Consider the following 13,047-nt stretch of genomic DNA (forward strand, 5'->3'; position numbering starts at 1 on the left):
TATCTTTTCTATATTTGCCACAAAGGAGACGAACCCAAAGAGAAGAAGGGGATTGCCACATTCTCCACAGAAGCTTCATTAATAAAACTTTGTTATTATCCTTGGCTTGTCTAATCCCAAGGCATCCCATGGTCTTAGGTTGGCAAACCTCCTTCCAAGGAACGAGGTGGATTTTTTTTTTCCTCAGACGAGTTCCCCCAAAGGAAACGCCGATTGATCTTATTAAGGTCATTGAGAACCGGCTCCGGCAATCTACAAGCTTGCATAATATGATTGGGAGCTGCACAGTTGACAGATTGAATCAAAGTTAGATGGCCAGCAAGGGACAGAGTATTAGCTTTCCAAATGGCATAGTTCCCACTAGATTTGTCAATAATCTCTTTAAAGGAAGCTTTAGAAACTCTGTCACTATGAAGAGGGACCCCCGGATACTTACCCAAAGAAGTAGTCAAAGGGATACCCGAAATATCACTCAGCCTTTTGCAGACACTCTTACTCATATTATTAGAGCACAACATCCTGGATTTTTGAATATTGATCTTTTGACCAGAAGCATCACAGAAACAGTTAAGGATGTCCATAACTACACCAATCTGCTCCTCGTTCGCTTCCACGAAGATCATAACATCATCAGCGAAGAACAAATGAGTAATTGAAGGGCAAAATCTGTTGATAGACACAGGGTGGAAATTACCATTACCCACAGCCTCTTGGATCAGGTGGGACAATCTTTTCATAGCAATAACAAATAAGAAATGGCTCATAGGGTCCCCTTGACGGATACCCCGGGAGGGAATAAACTCATCAGACATATCACCGTTAATCAGAACCTGAAAAACATGAGAGGAAATGCAAATCTCAATCAATTTCCTCCAGTTATCCGGAATACCAGCTTTCTTCAGACTATCCAGAAGGAAACTCCAGTTTAAGCGGTCATAAGCTTTTTCCAGATCCAGCTTAAGAGCCACAATACCTTTCCTACCTTTCTTGATTTTCATGAAGTGAACCATTTCCTGGGCAATAACAATATTATCCATCATTTGTCTACCAGGAACAAAACTCCCTTGATTTTGGCTGATAATAACAGGAAGAATACCCCGGATCCTATTAGCCACAATTTTTGTAATAGCTTTGTACAACATATTGCATAGACTAATAGGCCTCATTTGTAAGAAGGAAGAAGGTTTTTCAACTTTCGGAATCAAGACCAGAAGAGTTTTATTCACAAGCTTAATATCTTCAGTACCATTGAAAACTCCTTTAATAAAACGATAAATACCTTCCTTCACGGTATCCTAATGTTTATGGTAAAAACAGGCAGGAATACCATCAATCCCAGGAGCTTTGGTTGCTCCAATACTAGAGAAGGCCAAGTCAATCTCTTTCTGGTCAATAGGTTGGAAAGCTTCCTGAATAGTTCCCTCATCCAATCTAGGAAAGGAAGTTCCAGAATGAGCTCTATCCAGATCCACCATCTCCTTTTTGAATAAATCTTTATAAAAATTAAGGGCCAGGCTACGAATATCCTCATCCTCATAGACCCAGTCACCATTAGAATTTTTTATAGCATCAATCTGGTTCCTTTGCCTTCAAATAACGGTAGATAGGTGGAAGAATCTAGTATTACGATCTCCATCTTTGATCCAAGTCTTCCTTGATTTCTAAAACCAAAGAAGCTCTTCCTGCCTTAGCACAGCTTCTAATTTGTTCTGAAGAGATCTAAGAAGGCCATTCAAACCATGATCAAATCTAGTCTCCAAATTCCGTTGAATGCCATCAATTCTTCTCAAAAGCTTATTCTTTCTCCTGATAATATGGCCAAAGACATTCTTATTCCAACCCACCACATTCTTTCTAAACCCCTCAGCATCAAGGAGAACATTGGAGTGGGGCTGCCAATTCTCCTGAACAAAGTTCTTAAACTCAGGATGGGATTCCCAGGCCACCTGGTACCTGAAAGGTCTCTCCCCTTTAGGCCTATGGTTTCTAATCAGGTTAACAATGATAGGACAGTGATTAGAATGACGGAAAGGAAGATTTAAAACTTTGACTTCAGGAAAACTACATATAGCCGCCATATTCGCATAAACTTTATCCAAACGAACAAAAAACATTATTGCGTTTCCATGTAAATTTATGACCAGCAGCTCCTAGATCAGAAAGCCCACATAAATCCATATTCTGCTTATGATTAAGGAATCTATTAATATAGTGGTTCCCACCCCCTCTTTGATCACTCATTAGCCCAATGTCATTAAAATCCCCTGCCACAAACCATGCATCCGAAATACTAGTGCTCATAAAATACATCACCTCCCATAACCTTTTACGATTGGCCAAGATAGGATCAGCATAAATAAGGGTAATAAATAAAGGTTTATTCCCAGGATAGCTGGCCTTACAGTGAATAAATTGTTTATCCATACTGATGATATCAATCAGAACTCGATCTGACTTCTAGAAAAGCCAGATCCCCCCTGCCCTGCCAGTAGCCTCCGATCTGACACAATTCCAGTTTCTAAACTTTCTAACCACCTCATCTGCTTTGCTACCACTGATCTTGGTCTCCAGCAAAGCAAAACAAGAAGGATTAAATTGTTTAATTAAATCTTTAACATGGATATGGGTAGCCTTACTAGTCGCACCTCTAACATTCCAAACAAAGAAATCCATCAGAAAGGCAGACTACTGACCAAAGGCCCACGACCTAAACAAGGTATTTATTTGGGGCTCCTGAGAGCCTTGACGAGGTACCAGCTGGTCCCCTTTTATCCCAAGCATTCAAAGAGCTAAGGTTATTCTTCTGGTTAACCTTAGGTTTTTTCATACTCATTCTATTGACCCATATAGCCTTACCATTAACATTATCGACATAGGTTCTCGGGATACTAACCTCATTGTGCTACTTATTCCCAAATGTGGCTTGACCCTGGAAACTTCCCAAGGTAACAACTTTGGCTTCAAACAGAGGGTTAACAGTCTCCACTTTCTTGGCTTCTGGCTCAGCAGATTCTAACCCTGGCATACTCAGCTCCATATGCTCATTTGGATGATCAGAATCATAGGCTTGTTCAGTAGATAAGACCCCAAATCTGGACCCAGAACCGAGGACTGATTCTTTATCAGACCCGACTTTCTTATTGGGGGGCTTTCCTTTGATTTCAGGGTCAATCTGGAGAGAATTCATCTCCTTGCTAATGTCAGGAGGGCGGTTTTGAGCCACAGGTGCCCGAGTCCTCCTTCTAACCGGCCTCTTAGCTAACATCCAGGGGCCAAAGTTCCTCCCTTCCCCTTGAATCCCCTCTTCTCTGTTGAAACACCTTTCCACATGATTTTGATTTGACAAAATTATTTAAGTAAAATTAAATATATTCTAAACACACTAAGTTTAAATGCTTTGATTTATTATACTAATGTGTTTGTTCAATGTTGAGTTAAAATTATTTATAAGACATAAAGAGTAAAAGGCCAAAGCCCAATACGGAAGTCAAAGCCCAAGTCAAACAGATCAAAACAACTCGGCCCGCGTGTGCAAAACGTCGTCGTTATGTACAAAACGCAGCTCAACGGAAGAACGATCTATAAGACCTTCTTTGAACAACTTCGGAATGAAGCTGCTGAGTTGAATCGACAAAGAGTACAAGACAGCAGCTGAGTAAGAACAACTTCCAGACAAAGTGTTTCTACTTAGGGTAAAGTTCAGAAGACACAGAACGCTGTCTAGTTGACCTTACCATAAATGGAGAGACATTCTGCCGAGCTGACTAAAAGCTGCTCAACACTAACCGAAGACAGAAGATACTCAAATCTGATTGGCCGAAAGCTCTGAGCAAAACTGAGTGACAACGACAGGAAGTCGTTTCCCTCCAACGGTTATTTCGAAATTCGAAATGACCGATGTCTCAGACGTCTCTATAAATAGAGCCATTCAGTTACTTCATTCTATACAGAACTTTATCAAGCCATTACGCTGACCAAAATTCTACTCAAAGTTCTGCAAGAAAAAGCAAAGCAAATACTTACACCAAATTCTATATCTTTCGTGTAAAAGTCTAGAGTGATTATTCAATCATCTAAAGTGTCTTAGCAATTGTTGTTTAGGACAAATGTTAAGCCCAAAATATACTTAAATATCATTAATAATTACATCAATATTGCTACGAATTTATGCTATTTATAACTGTTTAGAAAGCTTTTACTCTCGAATATGTTTCTTTCTTGTAAGGTACATAAATATTTGGTAAAATCCAAATAGGAACGAAAAGAGCTCAAAACAGAAGAAAAACCCTACAAAAGGAGTCGAAGACGACAGAAATTAATAACGCCAAATCAAGGACGCGAACGAAAGCAGAAGAGGTGAAAAACGTTCTGTGCCGCGACCGCGGCCCCCACATTCTCGATCACGACACGCGTTCCTCAGCTTCCCCTTCCCTTCGTTTGAAGACCAATTGATGCTCCCCCATTCTCGGTAGAGAATTTAATATTCTCGGTACGAGCAGGAGTTTGTAGAAGCCTAGTTACACACTTTCGTTTTCGATGAAACACGATCGTTCGGGTGGATAAAGACATCCTTTCGCAACGGATACGATCCTTCACAACGGACACGACACTTCAATCAAGACTCTTCAACATCTATAAATAAAGAGTTGATGGAGAGTTGAAGATATGTAGAAAAAAGAGATTAGTATAGAATTTATGCAGAAATTCCGAGTCAAGTGATTCAGAAGTTAGATTTCGATTCTGTAAAAAGCAATATGATGTACACACATTGTTTATTCAATAATAACAAGTTTAGTAGCGTTTAGATATTGTTCCAGTTTAGTTTTCATTTTGGTAGTAGACCGACCCAGTCTCTATTACGAAGATTCAACGAGAAGATTGAGTAGAGGATCCGCCCCGGAGCCTGACAAACTCTAACGAAACCCAAGGACAGGATTGACAACCCGTTCACTTGCAAGCCGTCGAATGTTTCCATGCTCCATGTTCTCTGTAAACTTGTATCAATTTATATTTCATCTAATAAAGTCCGTTCTATTCGATAGATTTTTATGCAGCACTTATGGTAACCAATCCACTAAAGTGACTGCTGGTGTTTTCATTAAAACGTATTTAATTCAAAATCTTTACAAGGAAACTTTGTTGAACACTTAGGCAAATTATTATCTCGAAAGAGTTTTAATTTGATTAAGGGCAATTATCCCGGATAGGGTTTTGTCATGTTCAAAGCCAATTAATTAGAGGTTCCGTCATTTATTTCATCTTTATAATTCATACAAAGTTTAAAGTTGTTTTCTTTGCTTAATGCAAATAAATACATTTGTTTACTTTTCTAAAAAGTACTAAACGTTCTTATCTTGCAAATTCATTCTTAAATCAGAGTATTTTCTAACGTTTTCATACTCTAACCTAATTCTCATTCTAGCAATTTCAAAACCAAAACCGATTAAACGATTTTCCATATTATAAACCTAAAAGTAAATTTAACCGATTATAAATAAGTTTTGTTCGAAAAACGTTCCCTGTGGGATCGATATATTTTATTACTACAAGCGTATACCGTGCACTTGCGGAAATCGCTCAACAAGTTTTTGGCGCCGTTGCCGGGGAACGCCAAAATTTTTGACAAAATTTTTATTTTTTCGTGTTTTATTACGAATCTAGGTTTATTCATACTTATTCAAACTTTTATATTTTATTTATTTTCAATTACTAACATATTTATTTTTCAAATTCTGTTTTGTAGGTAGTTTCGGTTCGTGCAAGATTTCAGGTTCATGCGTAGTTCTCGAAGTTCAGGCACATCACCAGATCATATTGACCCAGAAATTGAAAGAACTCTTAAAAAGAACAAGAAAGAAAAGAAAAAGAAAAACAAAACCCCAATAAAAACTAAAATTACCGAGCCAGAAGTTATGGCCACACTTATGGATTACGCTAGGCCAGGAGTGGCCGGTGTAACAAACAGTATAGTTAGACCCCAAATTAATGCAAACCAATTTGAAATTAAGCCTGTGTTGCTTAATATGTTGCAAAATAACGTAACATTTTACGGGTTACCTAACGAAAATCCTAATACCCATTTGACAAATTTCTTAGAAATTTGTGACACTTTTAAAATTACTGATGTAACTGCAGAAGCAATTGATAGAGGTATTTTACCCCTATCTTTTAGCGCGATTTACGGGATGATTTCGGGTAAAATAAATAAGTTTAATTACAAAAATAAAGTGTTTTTGATAAATAAAGAAATAAAAATAAATCTCGTACTTTTAGTTTATTTCCCTCGTTTTTTATTAGTTTAGGAAATAAAAACGTCAAGCTAACTCGGCTCTCAAGATTTGTATTTCATGTACGAGGAAGGAGTGAAAATCTACTCAAATACGCGGGGCGTATCATTATTTACGCGGGGCGTATCATTATTTACGCGGGGCGTATCGTCATTTACGCGGGGCGTAAAACATGGTGTCAGAAATAATTGCCTTATCCGCAGGCACCATGTGGAAATGACTCAGCATACGCGGGGCGTATGACACCTTACGCGGGGCGTATGACACATGTCGGAAATGATTGGCCTAATCCTGAAAGTCAGCCTGCATTATCTCCCGGAGTCAACTCTCCATACGCGGGGCGTATCACCATTTACGCGGGGTGTAAATGGTAGTTCTTCAACGTAAAAGATCAGAGACTCATTTACGCGGGGCGTATTTGAGACAATTAGACATAGAATTGGTCCACATGCAGGAGATTTCTGATGGAATGGGCATTTACGCGGGGCGTAGACCAATTTACGCGGGGCGTATCATGGGATTTCTGCACCAAATAATGTTGCTCCAAACTTGTGCTTTGTGAAATTACAAACCTGCCCTTGCTTGATGTCTATAAATAAGAAGCTCTTGAACTTCATTTGACACCAATTACATACTAGAGAGCTACACTATACTCTTTTCTTTCCTTGTAATTTAGATTCAATTTTGTAAGTTAAACTCTCCCCCTCGAGAGCTTGTTTGTTGTTCCGGTGTTCCATTGACGCTCCGTTCCACCATTGGTCACCAAGCTCGAGAGTTCCACCTCCATGACCTAGGAGATGGCTTTGAGTCCGGTTAGCTAGTTCCAAGGGCGGATTCTCCCTTTTTACTTGCTAATTAGCTTGTACTCTTCCTATGTACTAGGCTTGGTTGTATTTCATCTAATCACTTTCCATATTTATAATTTATGATTTATAATCTCTATTTCCCTCTATGTGTTAATGTTTATTGCTTGTTTTGATATTGATAATTGATTCTTGTGTAGGAGAACGCGATTACCGCCGCCATTCGGGCTATCTTTAGGGAGTTATATAGGTGTTGCCTTACCGAAAGTGACAAACCGGAAACCGTAGGAATTGACAAGCAATGGAACTTACGGGCCCTAGTTTCTAATTCCCCCGCATTAGACACGCCTTGACTAGGAATCACGTAGTCTAAGTGCTTCACGGGTCGGTTCTACTACACTTGGTCGTCTTTGCAAGAGTAAACTATTATCCGTATACATTTAGAGTCATTATTTATCATTGTTATAACTTATCATATTCACCCCACTTCATAGAGTTTTAGCTACATAAATCTGTGTCGCCAATAGTGAGGAATAGTGTGTAGTTGTGTCTTACTTAATCCCAAAGTAATTACCGCTTAAATAACATACGAAACCGAGTCGTCTAATACTTGTAGTTATAAATCCCGTGGATTCGATACCCGGTCTTAACCGGATTATTACTTGATAACGACGGGGTACACTTGCCCCTACGTAGTCGTAACGTCTAGTAGAGTTAAGAGCAATTTATAAAGACCACATCCATAGACATAGCACATTCACCGCAATACACATTAAATCGTCGTAAGAAAGTTCTACCTAGGCGTCGCGCTATCAAGTTTTTGGCGCCGTTGCCGGGGATTTATAATTTCCTACAATATCAGACAAAAACGTTTCATTGTTAGTTTAAGCATTTGTAAATATCATTTTCTTTTTGTGAATAATTTATTTATTTCTTGTTGTTACTAATGATCTTTTCCGTGGTATGATGTCTCATAGTCGTCATCTATGGGGCGACCTCATGGACGATGAATGTTCGCACCAACATTCAGCCTCGCAATTCGATGTGGTAATCTCTATGCTTAAAGATATTCAAGTGAGATTATCTAACAATGAGGCATATTGCAGGGATTTAGGAAGTCAAATCGCCGAATTAACGTCTCGTCTCGATTCAACCGCGGACGAATCGATTAGAGATGCCAACCCGGGTGATCAAGATGTGGAGGTCGAGTTAATTGAGACCTCTCAAGAGGAATCCCCAAATCATATAGGTTGTCTCAACTGCGAGGAGCCGGAAATCCTAATCGATGAGCCGGTTGTGTGCGGGCCCATGGAAATGACCCCACAACTAGAAGAGTTTGAGGTTCCTTCTACCTCGGGTTATTTCACTCTCTTTGAGCTACCCAAGGAGTCAAAGAGGGAGCAAACTAAACTCTTCAATAATTTCTTTAAATATAGTTTTTGGTTTTCATTAAATTTCTTTGAATCTAACAATCCGTTTTGTAGGTACGGATTGTTCATTCAAGAATTTGCATTTCTAACGCGAGAGGAAGCATACACCTAGGAGGAAACGCTAAGTTGAGCTCACCGACTATAACGTAGCGCTTCTTGGGAGGCAACCCAAGCTCGAATAAGAGAGTTTTTCTTTCCCAGCTTTTATTTTCCGCATTTCGTTTTCCTACCGACTTATGTCATTTCTTTTAAAAAAAAATATCAAAAGAAAAACAAATCCCACTTTTTCCAAAAATAAGCCGCGCGGGGCGTACTCCATTTTTACGCCCCGCGTGCCCACCGTTTTTCTTGTATAAATGGCTCAGAGATAGAAACACGCGAGGCGCCCCTCTTCATGCGCCTCGCGTATTTGAGTCTCTATTCAAAAACGACTCAACATGCACCTCCTACGCGGGGCGCCCCCCTGGGCACGCCTTGCCTAGGACCTAACTCTAAGAGTCCTATTTTGTCCTTCTTTATTTTTGTTTTTGTTTTCTTTTCTTTTTGCGACGCCCTTGGAATAGGCGTCATTTTAATAACGCGGAGGGACGTGCAATCCCGCACTTTTAGTTTGGTTTGCACTAACAAAAACAAAAATAAAAATCAAATAATTATCAAAATAATTAAACAAATTTATTAACTCTTGAAATTCTTCCGACACGCTACACCTCCCTCAGAAATTAATTAAAGTTCCGTTATTTGTCGTTAAAAATAAAAACATCGGAACACAAAGGATGGTTTAATTGAGAAATTTTAGTCTTGGTTTTGAAGTTAGGGAATTTATGAAAAACTTAGGCTAGTACTAAACAAAAGCATTGAGTCCTAACTCACATGTCACCTCCATAATGAACTTTAAAAAGGCAATAAAAACGGGATAGTTGAGAATTTAGCGAAGACTTGATAGTACACAATTTAAACCCGAATCTTTATGAGGTATTTTTGAGCCTAAAAGAGTTCGTACGAGAACTCTAATTCTTTCACAATTTTTTGAGAGCTTTGACTTCACTCGACTCATAGAATTTGCATCCAATTCCGGGTTAAGTACACTTATTTTTGGTAAAAAGGCAATAGATGATAAACTGAACCTACTTAGGCTAATTTTTCTTAATTTATTTTTCTCGTTTTCATTAAACATTAGGAAACCCCTTCGAGCCTATTAACCAACTTTTTTGTTAATACCCTTTTAACATTTAACCCTTTTTCCTCTTGTTCAAATACCGACAAAATCAATTTGCACCCGAATTACTCGAAATAAGTCACGACCTTAGCAAATGAGCACCATAAGCTTTCAAAATATTGTTTTTGTGCCTCTATCAAAACAAAGGATACAATAAAAGAGAAAAGGCATTCTCAAGCTCCACCCAAGCAATTTTGAAGTATATTTTGTAAAATTCGTCAAGGCCAAAACAAAAACACGGTGCAATCACAAAACGGTATTTTTGAACTCGAGTTTCTTTAAACTAACCACTAAAGAAGCCACCCACATTACAACCCCCTCCGGGCTCATTTTTAATGTTGCCTAACCATATTTTAGGAGGAAAAACCCGGATGAAAATGCAAATTCAACATGATCTCGAGTAAGTGCAAAGAAGAGTGTGAAAACACCGACCCACCAAAAATTGAGCGTAAGAGTGAAATTCCTTGGTGAGGTACTACTGAGTTCTCAAAAAATGATCGGCTGCCGTTAATATCGCCTATTAAACTTAATCATGGAGGTCTCAAATAAGTTTTTGTACTCAATTGTTTGCGTATGTACTTACCGAAACCTTTGCACAAAACCATAACTTTGAAATCACGCACTTGGCAAAACCAACCTTTGGTTTGTTTCTTAATTTTCTCAATCCCTTGTCTTTCGATTTCTTTTACTTGAGGACAAGTAAAACTTTAAAGTCCGAGGAGGTTTGATAGGGGTATTTTACCCCTATCTTTTAGCGTGATTTACGGGATGGTTTCGGGTAAAATAAATAAGTTTAATTACAAAAATAAAGTGTTTTTGATAAATAAAGAAATAAAAAAAAATCTCGTACTTTTAGTTTATTTCCCTCGTTTTTTATTAGTTTAGGAAATAAAAACGTCAAGCTAACTCGGCTCTCAAGATTTGTATTTCAGGTACGAGGAAGGAGTGAAAATCTACTCAAATACGCAGGGCGTATCATTATTTACGCGGGGCGTATCGTCATTTATGCGGGGCGTAAAACATGGTGTCAGAAATAATTGCCTTATCCGCAGGCACCATGTGGAAATGACTCAGCATACGCGGGGCGTATGACACATGTCGAAAATGATTGGCCTAATCCTGAAAGTCAGCCTGCATTATCTCCCGGAGTCAACTCTCCATACGCGGGGCGTATCACCATTTACGCGGGGTGTAAATGGTAGTTCTTCAACGTAAAAGATCAGAGACTCATTTATGCGGGGCGTACTTCAGCTACGCAGGGCGTATTTGAGACAATTAGACATAGAATTGGTCCACATGCAGGAGATTTCTGACGGAATGGGCATTTACGCGGGGCGTAGACCAATTTACGCGGGGCGTATCATGGGATTTCTGCACCAAATAATGTTGCTCCATACTTGTGCTTTGTGAAATTACAAACCTGCCCTTGCTTGATGTCTATAAATAAGAAGCTCTTGAACTTCATTTGACACCAATTACATACTAGAGAGCTACACTATACTATTTTCTTTCCTTATAATTTAGATTCAATTTTGTAAGTTAAACTCTCCCCCTCGAGAGCTTGTTTGTTGTTCCGGTGTTCCATTGACGCTCCGTTCCACCATTCGTCACCAAGCTCGAGAGTTCCACCTCCATGACCTAGGAGATGGCTTTGAGTCCGGTTAGCTAGTTCCAAGGGCGGATTCTCCCTTTTTACTTGCTAATTAGCTTGTACTCTTCCTATGTACTAGGCTTGGTTGTATTTCATCTAATCACTTTCCATATTTATAATTTATGATTTATAATCTCTATTTCCCTCTATGTGTTAATGTTTATTGCTTGTTTTGATATTGATAATTGATTCTTGTGTAGGAGAACGCGATTACCGCCGCCATTCGGGCTATCTTTAGGGAGTTATATAGGTGTTGCCTTACCGGAAGTGACAAACCGGAAACCGTAGGAATTGACAAGCAATGGAACTTACGGGCCCTAGTTTCTAATTCCCCCGCATTAGACACGCCTTGACTAGGAATCACGTAGTCTAAGTGCTTCACGGGTCGGTTCTACTACACTTGGTCGTCTTTGCAAGAGTAAACTATTATCCGTATACATTTAGAGTCATTATTTATCATTGTTATAACTTATCATATTCACCCCACTTCATAGAGTTTTAGCTACATAAATCTGTGTCGCCAATAGTGAGGAATAGTGTGTAGTTGTGTCTTACTTAATCCCAAAGTAATTACCGCTTAAATAACATACGAAACCGAGTCGTCTAATACTTGTAGTTATAAATCCCGTGGATTCGATACCCAGTCTTAACCGGATTATTACTTGATAACGACGGGGTACACTTGCCCCTACGTAGTCGTAACGTCTAGTAGAGTTAAGAGCAATTTATAAAGACCACATCCATAGACATAGCACATTCACCGCAATACACATTAAATCGTCGTAAGAAAGTTCTACCTAGGCGTCACGCTATCAGCAATCAAACTTCGCCTTTTTCCTTTTACTTTGAAGGATCGAGCCAAAGAATGGTTAACTTCTATGCCAGCCGCATCATTTGTCACTTGGGAACAATTAGCCCAAGCGTTTTTATCAAAATTTTTTCCTTTAGCAAAAACCGCAAGAGTCATTAAAGAGTTAACATCTTTTTCTCAAAATGATAATGAAACTCTTTATGAGGCTTGGGAACGTTTTAAAGAACTTCAACGTTTATTCCCACACCACCAATTGCCCGCTGAACTTTTAATGCAAATATTTTATAATGGACTAAATCCTACAACTAGAGGTTCATTGGACGCTATGTCTGGAGGGTTATTTATGAAGAAAACATCTGCCCAAGCAAGAGAACTTTTGGAGGAAATGGCAATCAACAGCAGTATGTGGCCCGCGGAACGTGGACACGTACCATTAGCGAAACCATCATCCTCAACAACATCATCAGTTAAAGGTATAGTGATTTTTGATCTAGTAGCGATGTTGCAAGCCCAATTTTCTGCCTTATCGCACAAAATTGATAGGTTTATGGCACCATGTGATCCTAATGGTAAGCCAATCCAAACGGATGTGGACTACAAAGGTATGAGTGAAATTGAACAGGTAAATTTTGTCCAAGGGCAAAACCAAAATAATAACTCTTATTCCAATACATATAATCCTGGGTGGAGAAATCATCCTAACTTTAACTGGAGAGATAATAATAATAATCCTAATGCTAATCAAAATCGTACTGCTAATTATCAAAATCAATCAAGAGATACGATTAGCACTTTATCTTCTAAAATCGACAAATTTATTGATGCTATGAGCGGAAAAATAAGTAATCA

The 13,047-nt window shown here is 38.8% G+C and overlaps 1 non-coding gene across 1 annotated transcript; it reads right to left on the reverse strand.

The window, feature by feature from the left end:
• Positions 1-12,346: 12,346 nt before the first annotated feature.
• LOC136228225 (small nucleolar RNA R71) lies at positions 12,347-12,453 on the reverse strand. The gene has a single exon (XR_010688555.1). It is a non-coding gene; the product is annotated as a small nucleolar RNA R71 (small nucleolar RNA).
• Positions 12,454-13,047: the final 594 nt, after the last annotated feature.

This window comes from Euphorbia lathyris, chromosome 4, assembly GCF_963576675.1.
Source record: "Euphorbia lathyris chromosome 4, ddEupLath1.1, whole genome shotgun sequence".
Lineage (NCBI taxonomy): Eukaryota > Viridiplantae > Streptophyta > Magnoliopsida > Malpighiales > Euphorbiaceae > Euphorbia > Euphorbia lathyris.